At 48.5% G+C, this 14,124-nt stretch overlaps 1 pseudogene across 1 annotated transcript; it reads left to right on the top strand.

Annotated features, from left to right (window-relative positions):
* Nucleotides 1–1,770: 1,770 nt before the first annotated feature.
* On the top strand, nucleotides 1,771–1,923 carry LOC308553395 (ATP synthase membrane subunit K, mitochondrial pseudogene; annotated as a pseudogene). Its single transcript has one exon. The product of its transcript is annotated as an ATP synthase membrane subunit K, mitochondrial pseudogene (transcript).
* The last annotated feature ends 12,201 nt before the right edge of the window (nucleotides 1,924–14,124 follow it).

Here is a 14,124-nt window from a genome sequence, read left to right as displayed (position 1 = left end):
TGACTAAGGTCAAGAGTTTTGGCTTTCTCCTCCCTCCCCCCGCCCCTCTATGCCCCGCCCCCCACGCTCTTCCCTGAAGCCGTTGGGGAAGCCATGCTGACTATGGGCCGGTGGTAGCTCTTGAGTACAAATTCTTGGCCTCACTGTTTTCTCCAGGCAGGGACAGGGCTTTTAGAAACTATCAACTTAGTGTCCGGTCTGGCTGTTGAATAGGAAGAAATCTGGAAGGAGATAGAACAGCAGTCATTAGCAGCCGTATTTACTGAGCTATATAATGCCTTCGTTCACTGAGGCATTCATCCAGGTTTTAATTTGACACCCGCTTATTAAGTGCACCAAAGTTGTAACAAGCGCTCGACTAGCTGGGAATTGGAAAAATAAAGATGATGTGATCTCTGCTTTCCAGTAGCCACGAATGAAGGAGACAGCTCCCGGGTAAACAAAAATAAATACAAAATGAAAGTGCTATAATTCCATTTAATAAATGTTCATTTAGAACTTGGCATTGTGCTAGGTCGGGGCTTTCACACTTTCTTTTCTTCTAGGACCCACGGTGAGAAATCATTCTACATTACAACCAGGTATCACAGAACCCTGCTTAACCTGAACTTTTCTATCCTCTTTTCCCCTCCCATGTTAGTTGTTCTTACTTCATTGAATTTATTAGTCAATAATGATTGGCTACCCACAATTTGAAAAAATACTGGCTGCAGCTTAGAAGCAGCGGTGTGCTTTAATGGAAAGATCACAGATTTTATAACGGGAAAACTTGATTCCAGCTAAACAAATACTGATGGAGCACTTTTGTGTGGCAAGCATATCCCTGAACCATCTACATTATCACTTTTTCCCCTTCTGTACTTCACTTTCTGCAACTATAAAACAAATAATAGTACCATCCCTATCTCACCTCACAGGTTTATTCTCAGATAAAACAAGAGATTGTATGGAACACAATTAAAGTTTATACTTTGTAAATTGTAATACAGATTGTTATCACTATTATTAGGAAAGAGATGAAGAAAAGGAAATATTAACTGTACATATATTATCCCATTTAAACCTCCCAACAACCCTTTCAGGTCAGGAGCACTCACTTGCATTAGCCTGTGTCTTCTTAGATACCTATAGTAATACAATGAAATAAGCACTAGGACTGAATTGTGTAAAGTGCTTTAGAAGCACAGATGAGGAAGCATTTAATCCTATCTTGGGAGTGGGAGTGTTAGAAAAGCCTACATAGACTTGATATCTGAGCTGAGTCTTGATGTATGAATTCCAGGAATTTACCAGATGGAAAGAGGTAGCAAATTCCTGGCAATGGGGAAGATCCTGTGACCTCTCAGGAATGAGTCACGTGTATACTTAATAAATACACAAGCAAACAATTTACAAAGCTTTAGGGCTGTGAGGGAACGTTTGCCTCAGCATCAGGTGACATTGAGAGCTCAGTGGGTGTGATGCCTCTTGGACAGCTTTGGCTTGAGGAAGGAAAGGAGAAGTTAGAAAAATATGTTGGGAACAGACTAGGAAGGGATTGGACTATATCCTGTAAAAGGCACAATGACAAGACAACGGGGCTTGGACTGACTATAACTAGTTCTGTATTTTACAGAGATAATATGCTCAGATGGCATGGAGGATGGTATAGAGAGTGAAAAACCTAAGGATAGTGGATAAAAAAGTTGTGGTACATGGTGGGCCAAGGGGTAGCTGCATATGTTGAAGGACACAGCCTGTGGAATTCGTGCTTTTTGCAAGATTGAAGTCATGGCAGGTCCAGAAACTGACATCCAATTCCATTTCACTGGTATCAAAATATATTTCAACTCTTATACTCTCATAGGTAAAATAAATTGTATACTGGCCACATATGGAGGCATTGCTTTGCTAGTTTTATACTTCAAGTTAAGATCTAAATAAACTCCAGCTGTGAAAGCAACATAAAAGGATTCTAAACTGTACCTCATTTGTTAATTTCCATGCCTAGATTAGCTAATGTCAACTCATCATGTGATATTCAATTTGTACAATAAATTATGAGCCTGGGGGGGAAAATTTGGCACATATATACAATGGAATATTACTCAGCTATAAAAAAGAATGAAATCTTACCATTTGCACCTAGAGGGTATTATGCTAAGTGCAATAAGTCACTCAGAGAAAGGCAAATACCAGATGACTTCACTTATATGTGGAATCTAAAGAACAAAATAGGCCGGCCAGGCATGGTTCAGCAGTTGAGCATGGACCTATGATCCAGGAGATTGCTGTTCAATTCCCAGTCAGGGCACATGCAGGGTTGCGGGCTCAATCCCCAGTAGGGGGCGTGCAGGAGGCAGCCAATCAAAGACTCTCATCATTGATGTTTCAACTCTCTCTCCCCCTCTCCCTTCCTCTCTCTGAAATCAATAAAGATATATTTTTTTAAAAAAATAACAAAATAAACGAACAAACAAAATAGAAACCGACTCATAGATACAGAGAACAGACTGATGGTTGCCAGAGGGGAGAGGGTTGGAGGACTGGGTGAAAAAGGTAAAAGGATTAAGAAGTACAAATTGGCAGTTATAAAATAGCCAAGGGATGTCACGCATACCATAGGGAATATAGTCAATAATATTGTAATAACTATGTATGGGGTCAGGTGAGTACTGAGAATATCAGGGTGAGGGGGGTCTCTTTGTAAAGTATATGATTGTCTAGCCACTATACTGTACACCTGAAACTGTGGTAGGCAGTTTGACAGACATGAGCAGAACAAGGATGACAGGCTGGGTACAGAAAGTCACGGGGGGAAGCCCTGGGTGCACAGCAACAGGCAAAACTGGGAAAACAAGGACCTCGCCCCCAGGGTAACCTTTCCTCCCCTAGCATATATATAGCTGGTCATGCAGTTTAGACCCCCTGACCTTTCTTATCGTTCACTGGTCTTGTGGCTTGGACCCTCTCTGACTTTTCTTCCCCCAGTGTGTTGCTAGTCCTGCAGTAGACCCCTTGGAGGAGGAACAAGGGGCTTCAAGTGACTCTCATGTGGGCCCTTGCTCAAACCACCCCCTTAAGCATTAACACCTAGAGATAACATCTAGGACTCAAAGTTTTTCAGCTCCAGGCCCAAGAAAACAACAAAACTGGGCAAACGACTGGACTGCTGACCTCAGGACCAGCTGTGTTGACTAATGATCTCCCCCTGAAAGGACACACCTGGAAAGCTGATGAATATTCTAATTGAGAATTGGGACTGCCTCTAAAATTTCCACCTTAAAAGACCATAGGACGGAGGATCCAGTAGGCTCTCCCTCTTGGGCACCTTTCCTGTTTCCCTCCTCTTCCCCCCAGGTGCATTTTTACTTTTCTATCTTTCTCCTAAGTGCCAAGGGCCCTTCTTTTACCTCTATAACTTGTTTCCTGAACCCAGTTCTTCTACAGCTCTCTTCTACCTCTGTGACTTTCTAAATAAACTTTTGCTTCTATTTGAGTCTTAGGTCTGAATTCTTTCTTAGGCAGAACTCAAATACAAGGTTACTGAACTGAGGTCTGGTCTGACACCTGGTGCCTTTCTTGCTGGCGACAAAACTAACACAAAATAATATTATCAACTGTAATTGAAAAATAAAATTTAAATTTAAAAAAAGGTTCTTGTTTTATCACTCGGGAGAGAGGACACAAGCTGAATTAGGCCAGTGGCAGTAGGGATGGAAAGGAGGGGATAGGTGGGAAAGATAGTCATGAAATTAAATGGGCTTATTAAATTATTGGACCTGGGGATGAGAGAGAGAGAAGGGGGTGTAAAATGACTCAGCTTTCTCCCTCTCCCTTTCACTCCTTATCCAATTACTGAGTGCAACTTCTAAGTATTTCTTGTATGCGCCCACTTTTTTCCTTCCTAGCGGCACCACCCTTGTCCAATTCGGTAGTCCAAGGCACCAATGAAACTGTTGACCTCACTTGCATTTACACCTTGAGTAATCTTTTCTTAAAATGCAATTTTGTTTATTTTTTAAATGTTTTTATTGATTTTAGAGAAAGAGAGAGAGAGAAGCATCTATTGGCTACCTCTGGAAGGCACCCCAACGGAGGGGGGGGGGAGCCCACAACCTGGGCATGTGCCCTGACCAGAAATCAACCAGCGACCTTCCAGTGCATAGAACTATGCTCAATCAACTGAGCCACACCAGCCAGACCAAAAAATGCAATTTTAATCATGCCTCTCCTTGTTTAAAACCATTAATGACTTCAACTTCCTCCTCAATAAAGACCAAACTCCTTAACAATGCTCCTCTAATCCCGCCCGTGCTTGCACCTGGGGCTGCGCTTCCTGACCCTCTGGCCTCTGCAGTTTCCACCCCCACTGCCTCTTCTCCAGGCTAAGTTCTACTCAACCTTCTAGGCAGCTTAACTGTTTTCTGCCTCGTCCAGAGAGGTCTCAAGTTTGGAGCCATGCCTCTGCTATAAGGTTCCCTAGCACGCTGTTCCACCCCTTTCACACATGTCAAAACAAAATTATTTGTTTCATCTTCCTTGCTCGGCTCTTTCAGTTACCAGTTATAGGGCCTTTCACAAGTCATCTGTGCCTTTGCTCACACGCCTCTAGGCGGAAAGCAGATATAATACCTATTTCATAAAGTTGTTGAGAGGAAGAAATGAGATATCCATGTAAAGAACTTAGCACAGTTGCCGGCACACAGTAAGTGCCCAGTAAATATTCCTGATTTTCTTACTGAACTATAAACTTCCAAAGAACAAAAGAGGGTACTCCTCTTGTTTACTGCTATATTCTCTTGCTTTTGCAGCCCCAGTAAATGGCCATTAAAGCAAGGAGAAGAGCGTTCAATGGTATGGTGGTAGCATTCCATCCCACCTCCCAACCCCTGCCTTCCAGAAGGTAACAGAGGGTTGTAAACGCTCTTCCCCCTCGCCCCCCTCCACCCAAAGCGCACCACACCCCTCCCATTCGGCGCAGCCCTCCTGCCGGCTGCACCAGCCCCGCGAGAAATAAGTACAGAAAAGGTAAGGCGGGGGGGCGCGGGAGGCGGGGGATTCCTAACCCCACTCCTTCCCCAACGATAGTTCTCTCGGCAGGGAGGCATCCTGGGGCTGCCCCTGTAACGGGAAAAGCATGAGCGCCGGTGCCAGAAAACGCAGGTTCGATTCCCGGCTCTGCCGCTTAGCAGAGGCGCGCTCGCGGCCCGGTTACTCAGTCTCCCGCGCCTGGGGAGCTCGGCTCGCGGGTGGCTCTGAGGCGCCAGCGAGGTAATGGCTGCAAAAGGGCTTCTCGCCACTGGAACGCGCCGTCGGGGGGCGCGACAGGCAATTACCCGGCCCGCGCGCGCCGGGGGTGCCAGCTGCCCCCGCGCCCGCAGCCGCTAATGGCATTTATGCTAATGAGGGGGACGCGGGGGACCGCGGGAGCGCGCCGCGCCCTCCGCCCCCGCCCCTGCCTCCCAGGGACCCCCGCCTGCGCAGAAGTCGCGACAGGTTCGCCCTCGGTCGCTGGGCACAGGGGGGGTTGCAGACTCGGTCCCTGGCTGCGGTCCGCCCGGTCACCCCCTCAGGTTTGACCCCTTCCTGTCCCACTCCCCCGTGGTTTCTGCCTCCCAGTTCCTTCCTATTTATCTCCATCTCCGGAGAGCTCACGCCCTGCCTCCTTTAGAGAATTATTCTTTCCTCTGTCCATTAATCCAAGATGTTTGGAGCACTTCTGCGACCCAGGCAGTGTGCTAAACACGAAGGGCGTGGAGTGGGGACTGTGCTCGGGGGTTCAGGGAGAGAGAGCCCGCTCTGGCTGGGAATCTGAAGCGCCTACCTGGAAGAGGAGGCGTTTGAGCTGAGCGGTGAAGGATGGATAGGGTTCCAGCGGGGAGGGAAGTGAGAAATGAAGTAGTCAGGAGGTAAAATGGAGAAAATCCAGGGTGGCTGCAGGGCAGGATCCTGATTAGAGGGGAGGGGTAAGGCTGGAAGGAATTTTGAGACCACAGTGTGAGACCAGTAGTGAGCCATTGACAGCAAATGACAGGCCTGTAGTCTTCCCATTTCTCTAAGAAAAGCAGCAAAGCATGGTGCGTAACTGCATGGGCTCTGGAGTTACATGGGCCCTGGTTCACGGCCTACTTCCATCACTTAGGACCTGCGTGATGGGCATCCTGAGTTCTCTATGCCTTTATTTCCCTGTTACATGGGGGTGATAATTATAGTGTAAAGGGCTGTTGGGAAGATTAAGTGAGACAGTGCCTGGCACACAGTAAGTGCTGCATAAGTAGTAGTTATTACTTTGTGTCTCTCTGCCTTCCTGTCTGTTCCTTTCCTTTCTTTCTTCTTCTTTTTAAAAATTGATTCTAAAGAGAAAGAGAAATATTGATTTGTTGTTTCATTACTTATGCATTCATTGGTTGATTCTTGTATGTGCCCTGACTAGAGATCGAACCCACAAACTTGTTATATCGGGATGACGCTCTAACCAACTGAGCTCCCCGGCCAGGGCCCTCTCTTTCTTCTGATGATCTTTTTCCCTCTCCTCAGAAAACAAAAACTTCCCAAATCCATGATTTCCTTGCTTCATGCCTATGAACCACCCTCTTACAATGAGCAAAGTGCTGAAATAAATCAGACACTAACAGAACCAAGTCCCCTTCAGAAACACACCTGTGCCTCTCCCAGGTGCCCAGGCTCCCAGGAGCCTTGCTGGAGGGAGAGGGTGTAGTTACTGAGGTACTGAACTCATCTCCACCAGATTCCAGCCTCTTTCAAAACAGAGGCCACGGCTCATGCACCCCTACCTTGACCCATCTCTCTCAACATGCCTGGCCTTTAATAGGTCCCTGCTCCTTACCAGTAGTCCTGAAACATTAGTGTGGACCAGAATCCCTTAAGGGCTCTTGCTAAAACACAGATTGGTGGACCCCAGCTTTAGAGTTTTTGATTCAGTAGATCTTTGGTGGGGCCTGAGAATTTGCATTTCTAACACATTTCTAGGTGATGCTAATGCTACTGATCTGGGTGGGGACCGCACTCTAAAACCACTGCTCTCTAATAGCTACTGAAAGACTACATCCAAGAAGGTAAGATATTTTCGCCATCCCTTTCCCAAGCCCTGCTGGTCATGTGCATCCAAAATATGGATCCAAGGCTTAGACTCATGAAGAGTGAGACTCAGGGACTTTCTAAAAATTTCCCAGGCCCCCTGGCCAGTGTTGCTCAGTGGTTAGAGTGTTGGCCCTCACACCAAAGGATGTTGGGTTTGTCTCTGGTCAAGGGCACATACCTGGGTTACAGGTTCAATCCCTGGCCCAGTCAGGGCACATGTGGGAGGCAACTAATCAATGTGTCTCTCTCACATCGATGTTTCTCTCTCTCTCTTTCCCTCCCTCTCTCTTCCCCTCTCTAAAAATCAATGGAAAAATACCCTCAGTTGAGTATTAACAAAAAAATAATAATAATTAAAAAATTAAAACTTTCCAGGTGATTCTGAGGTGCAAACAGGTTTGGGATCCACTAGCCTTCTATTGTCCCCTCTGTCCCCCACACAGTCCTGTGTTCCCTCCGCATCGTGCCCACCTCAGCTAACCCTGCTCTACGCCTGTCTGCCTGCATTTTACTCAGAGGACACTCGGCTACTCTGGGTTCAAGGTGACTGGAACTGAGGGAGATAGGCTGAGAGGAGGGAGAGGGAAGTAGCTCATTCTAAAAAGGACCAGAGATTTATGTAAATTGTAAAAAGTAACATTTCCACTAACTGTTAATCCTAAAACTCAAGCCAAGAGCCAGTTTTCAGAGGTGTCAGACCTAGAGTCAAATCTGGGCTCTCCCCTCTCTGTTCAACTTCTGTTCCTCCTGTGCCGAATGAAAATAATGGAACCTACAAGTCACAGGGCTGATTTAAGGATTAAAAAGGAGATAATGGATGCCAAGTTCCCTTCCTCATTCACTTTGCAATTTACCCAGAACTTCCACACACATTTCATTTGATTCTCCCCCCAGTCCTGTGGGGTAAGAAAAACATTATTCCCAAAGGGAGGAGAATGTTCAGCTGTTAATTTCCTCCCATTTTACAGAGGAGAAAGCTGAGTCTCAGAGAAGTTAAATGACTTGCCTTGAGTCTGTGCAGCCTGGACATAAGTGGCAAAGGGCTCGAAACAGAGCTGGCTGCTCTCCCCTCATGCCTCTGTTCTTTTGCCATTTCCTCCCTTAGGTTCCTTTCGCAGCTCCTCTAGGTGTGTTTTACCTGAATCTGAATGATAAGAATACAGGATGGGGGCTCCTCTCAGAGATGGTCCTGTTCTCCTGCCCACCCCCAGCACTGCCTACAGCTTCATCCCTATTTAGGCTCCTGTCGGGTTGACGGCAGTCCCTGTGGCAAATATCCCTAGAATTCAAATTTTGGCCCTGGCCTGTGTGGCTCGGTTGGTTGGGCGTCGTCCTGTGCACCACAAGGTTTCCTGTTTGAGTCCCGGTCAGGACATAGGTCTGTGACATGAGTGGTTTAAATCTATGATTCCCAAATTGTAGCAGCCTTGGGGTAATCACCAGAGATTCAGCCCCTGGCTCCATAAAGACTATGTGTAACTGTGATTGCTGGGGGAATGACTAAAATACAAATGTTAATGATGTGATCCAGAATATAGTCATTATGCATTTTCTCTATCAACAGCTATCAAAATTTTTTTTTTGGAATTGAAAAGTTAGGAAATCTCTGGTGTAAATGTCCTCTGAAGCCTCTTACAGCTGCCATCCTACACAGCTATGCGGGAGAAGGGGTGTCAGGCCACCAGGGGGCGCTGCAGCCCTGTGCAATGTGGAAACTGAGGCCCATGGGCAAGAACGCTGCTCCTCACTGGGAGAGGGTGAGGACAAGGCTCCAGTTCTGGGTCTGTTGACCACACCTGAGGCCTGTTACACATAAGGCTCTCTAAGGGAGATGTATCTCCAGAGTTGGAGGAGATCACTCAGCACTGTGCATACACCTATGTGCATGTGGTAGTGAGTGATAATTCCTTTCTGGTTGGGCCTTGAGCTCCTGTTCCTTGCCTGCCCTATAGAAAGCTTCTCACACTTCACCTCAGCTATCCACAGGCAAAGCTCGATGGCCATCCCAATGAGTGGCCTTGGCACAAACCCTGGGAGTGGAGGGAAGGGATGGAGACCTGTGGAGGAAGGGAGGCTATTCTGAGAGTGGAGTTGGTGACAATCAGAAAGAAGCAGGAAGGTCAGTCCAGGCAGGGGGTTCTGTCTAGAAAGGGAATAATTATGAGAAGATCTATGCTAAGATGTGGTCTGCCTTGCCTGACAGTAGGAGGCAGCAGCTGATGGCCAGAGCGGAGGCAAGAGAGGACACACCCTCTCTCTAGCTTTCACTCCCTCACCCCACCCCACTCTAACCCTGCTGAACCCTGGGCGGAGCTCTGACCCGGTTTGGCCTCTCTTCAGTCATGAGTTTCTCCCTGGCAAGAGCCAGGGAAGCTCAAGGAGAGAAGCTGCTCCCACACACATGCTCTAGAGGCCGAGGCCCCATCGCATTCACATTCATAAACTGTCAGGATCCAGAAAACCTGCCAGCCCAACCTGAAGGTGCACCCAGACAGACAGGTGCTCATCCTGATGGGACACTGCAACCCTAGGACAGACAGACAGACAAACACACACACACACCAGCCTCCTCAGAGGAAAGCACTGCCCCCCCACACACACTGCTCCAGGTGTGCCACACCCTTCTCCTCCTGCCTGAGCTCCACTCATCTGCTGGTCCCTTCTCACGGGCCCCTGCTGTCTCTGAGCGGCACATTCCTTCCCTCAATCACTCTCCCCTACCCAGCCCCTATCCCCTCTGCCCTGGTTCTGGGCACCAGCCCTGACTCCCCAAATGTGTCCCTCCCAAACCCTGCTCCTCTCACACCCCTACACCTCTCTGGCACTTCCATGATGCCTTTCGGAGGTTTGCCAAGCCTGAGGGCTCACCTCAGCTGGGAAGACCAGAAGGAGAGGCAGCCAGAGGAGCAGGAGGCATTCATATTGGGGAGGCTGGGGGGCCTCTCTGGGCAGCAGAGTGGATAGCAGGACAGGCTGGGCAGGCCAATCACTCTGGAGAGGGTGGACACACTCTGCCTCCCTCATCTCAACAGGACCATCTCCCAAGCTTAGAATTTTGACTCTAACACACACACACACACACACACACACACACACACACACACACACACACACCCAGGTCTGTCTGCTCTGCAGAAGTCTGTTTCCCTGGGGCCCCAGGCCAGCTCCTTCATTGCCCACTAAGCCTTTCCCATCTGCTTTCACAGGGGAATCCTCACTCATGGGTTCCCCAGAGATCTCCAAGTGCTCCAGTTTCTTTTAGCCTTCTAGAGACGAGGCCATATCAAGTCCAGCTGCCCCATTTACAGCCCAACCCCTGCACTTCCCTCCTACCTTGGTGCATCCCTCCCGCCTCTGTGAAGCCTTCAAGGCTGGGAGGGAGGTCAGAATGGAGCCCATTCTGGCAAAATGAGAAAAGATTAGAGCAATACATTTGCTGTCAGAGGCAATAAGGTTGCCTGAGCAGGGGAGAAGGAATATTTGATTTCAGGCTCTCGGGGGTCTTGATGGAGGAGCACGAGCAGCCTGCAGCCCCAGGCCTGACGGAGTGGGGAGGGTTGATCCCAGCTCCGGCCAACCAGGGACCCTGGTGTCCCAGCCCTCCCATCTCCATATCGACCCCATCCTCCACAGTCACCGCAGGGTTCCAGCTCCCTCCTCCCTCCCCTGCCATCATTCCTCCCTTTCCACTGCCAAACTTGTTTCCCAGAAGCAGTTTTTCTACCCGGTGCAGGGTGATGGAGCAGAAAGAACACTGCTCTAGGGGCTGGAGGGGAGGCCTGGGTTCTAACCCCCCTACTGCGTCCAAGCCGAGGGACTTCATGCAAGTCACTGAGCCTCTCCGCAGCCTTAGAGCAGTGTGGGCTGGGGGGAAAACATGGCATTTGGCATCCTGAGACCTGGGGTTAGCTCAGCCAGTCACCACATCAGTGGTCTTGGGCAACATCACTTAACCTCTCCGAGTTCCATTTATCTATCTATAAAGTGGGGTGAAACGATAAGGAGGCCTATGTCCTAGGGTGGTGGTGACTATGAGCAAAGCTTCGGATATGAACGCTGTAAACAATTGTCAGGATGGCATTGTCTTGTTGTTACACGGGATTCGTGGCATGTTCCCTGGCTGGAAGATGAGCCTAAGCTTCATCCAGAAGCTGCAGAGGGTTCCTTCTGGCCCTTGGATCCTGGCTCTGGGCTCTGCCCTCCCCAACTGGTAGAGAACATAGTCTCTAGGAAAAGCAGATGAGGTGATCTTTTGGTCACACAGGGCTGAACTGAGGAGTCAACTCTCCTGGACCAATCCTGGTCAACAGTGTCTCCTTCCTAAGTCCTCCTACCCTCATGTCCATGTGTGAATGGTGCTCCCAGGAGCTGGGCAGCATGGCAGGTCTGTCTGCCTGGATGAATTGCCCAGCCTCCAGGTGAATGACAAGGTGCTGGGTGGGGGAGGTGCAGGGAGGATAGAGGATAGAATTAACATTGTTTCCAAGCTGCCCTGTGCCTGGAAACACATGCAATGTTTCTCACATGATATCTGGTCTATACAACAGCCTGAGAGGTAGGTATAATTGACAGAGAGCCTGAATAATTTTCCTGTTATTAGCAGCTGGATCCCATCACTCCACACCGCCTCCCACTGGAGCAGAAGGTTCAAGACTTCAGTCCTAGACCTGGCTCCCTATGGCTGAGCTGGGAAACAGGGCAGATCTTCAAGAGGATGTCACTACTTCACCAACTCAGCACAGAGAATGCTTTGGAAAGTGTAGAGCCCTGAACAAATGCATTAAACCTCCATGTGCTGCTTTTCTGGTTCCAACCTCATTTCCTGCCATTCCCCTGCATAGTCCTCCCCTCTGGTCAGATCTCCTTACTCCATTTTCAAGCTGATTCATGTCTTCCCCTCCCCCTCTGCCTATCCAGATCTCACCCACCCTCTGAGGCCTAGATTGGGGCCCCTTCTTTCATGAAGTCTTCCTTACTACCCAAGTGGCAATAAGCGTAGACTTCCTGGACTTGCTACTCACTTTTTATGAACGTATCCTGATTCTGCAAGGAAGTTTCCAATTGATTCTCTGAGGGCACAGACTGTGTCTCCCACCTCTTTGTAATCTTGCATAGAGCCTGGTACAGATTGGGTGTTAGACTTTTGCAGCTGGATTGTGGTGCTGGTGCTCAGGAGAGAATCTACACTTGAGTTTAAAGTAGAGGTGGGGATGATGGGAACAGTGGTGATGGCTGTCATGGCAGTTATGGTGGGCGTTTGAGAGCTTGGTGGTGTTGGTAGTGATGGTGGTGATGATGGTGATGGTGGTGATGATGGCTGTATTAATTATGTATTGTGCATAACAAATTACCCCCAAAACTTAATGGTTCGAAACAACACACACTTATTATCTCATGTTTCTGTGGGCCAGGGATCTAGGCACAACTTAGCTGGGTGCCTCTGGCTCAATGTCTCTTACAAGGCTGCAGCCAAGGTGTCAGCTAGGGCTGCAATCTCGCCTGTAGTCTCCACAGAAGGAGCATCTACTTCCAGGCTCACATACATAGTTGTTGGCAGGATTCAGTCCTCCGGGGCTCTTGGACCTTGCTGGGTATTGTTCCTTGCCATGTGGGCCTCTCCATAGGGTGGCTGACAACATTGGCAGCTGACTTTCCTCAGTGCAGGTGAGAGAATATCCAAGATGGAAGCCATAGTCTTTGTGTAGCCTAACCTTGAATAACATCCCATCACCTCTGCTGAATTATATTTGCTAGAGGTGAGTCATTAAATACAGCCCACACCTGAGGGCATAGAGTTACACAGGGCATGAATATTAGGAGGCAGGAGTCGCCTTAGAGGCTACCTACCCCAAGGGTGATGGTGGTGTGATGATGGTGAAGGAGGAAAGTTGGAGAGTACGACTGGATCAGGGATGGGAGGGTATCTGAGGATGAAGATACTGGTGTCCATATTAGAACTGAAAAGTGATTTCTCCAGACTAGATCTGAGCAGAGCCATCCAGCTGACTACAGTCAGATATATACAAGACCCACCCTCCTCCACCACACTCCAGCCCCCATTTCAGGTCCAGGTCCATATCCATTCCCCTGGAGTTCTCCCTCCCCATTACTTTCTTTGCCAATCACCCCTACCCTAGGCTGATACTCTCCTTTAGGCAATTAATGAGCTAAGTAATTGCCAAATGGAGAGCAATTACCACCAGCAATCAAGGGAGAAGGGAGAAGAAATGGTCAGATGCCCAGGGGAGACAAAGAGGTGCTGCCAGTTTGGGGGCTGGGCTCTGGTTCTTTCAAGTTGATAAAGACACCCACCCTATCCTATACTGAGTCCTCATGTCCTTGGTCTCCAGCTACACATTCCCAGAGGACACAGCCACTTTATGTTTCCTCTCTCAATTATTCGCATAGGCTTTAGGCCAGAGCTTCATTGAGCCCAAGGGATCCCATCCTCTAGTGTCCCCCTGCCTCCATCTCCTGCCTCTAATTTCTGCCTACTTCTGACAGCCTGTTATTCCCTAAAATCTCCCAAGCATCATCCCAAGGATTCATCTTTTCTGATGCCTTACACCTTCAGTGACCATCACCAAGCCCCCTAATCCTACCCCAGTGCCAGGGATTTTAGGTCTGGCAAGCCAAAATAAAGCCTACTTATCTGGAAAAGTCTCTTTAGGGTGTCATGGTCCAAGTCCTCCGGCAGTAGGACCACCAGGTTGAGTGACAGGGGTAATATATATTAGATTGGACGTCAGGAGACCAGGATTCTATCCCAGCTTTGTCACTCACTCATCATGCACTTCTGCTCTCTAGCCTCATCTGTTCAGTGGTGGTAGCTGAAGGTGGAGAGTGGATGAGAGGACCTCTAGAGACCCTGCCAGTTCTATACTTCTCTGATTCTGATTGCCATGAGAAGGCAGAGATTGAGTGAAAGGTAATAGCTATGCTAGAAGGCTGAGGGCCACATGGCTGAGAAAATAGCTTCTGTTGGCAAAGGATAATCAAACCTGGTCACAGTGGGAAGCCTCTGTTCTGTGACTTGTAGGA

Source organism: Miniopterus schreibersii, assembly GCF_964146895.1.
Source record: "Miniopterus schreibersii genome assembly, chromosome: 2".
NCBI classification, from domain to species: Eukaryota; Metazoa; Chordata; class Mammalia; order Chiroptera; family Miniopteridae; genus Miniopterus; species Miniopterus schreibersii.
This window is presented reverse-complemented; position numbering and strand designations above follow the sequence as displayed.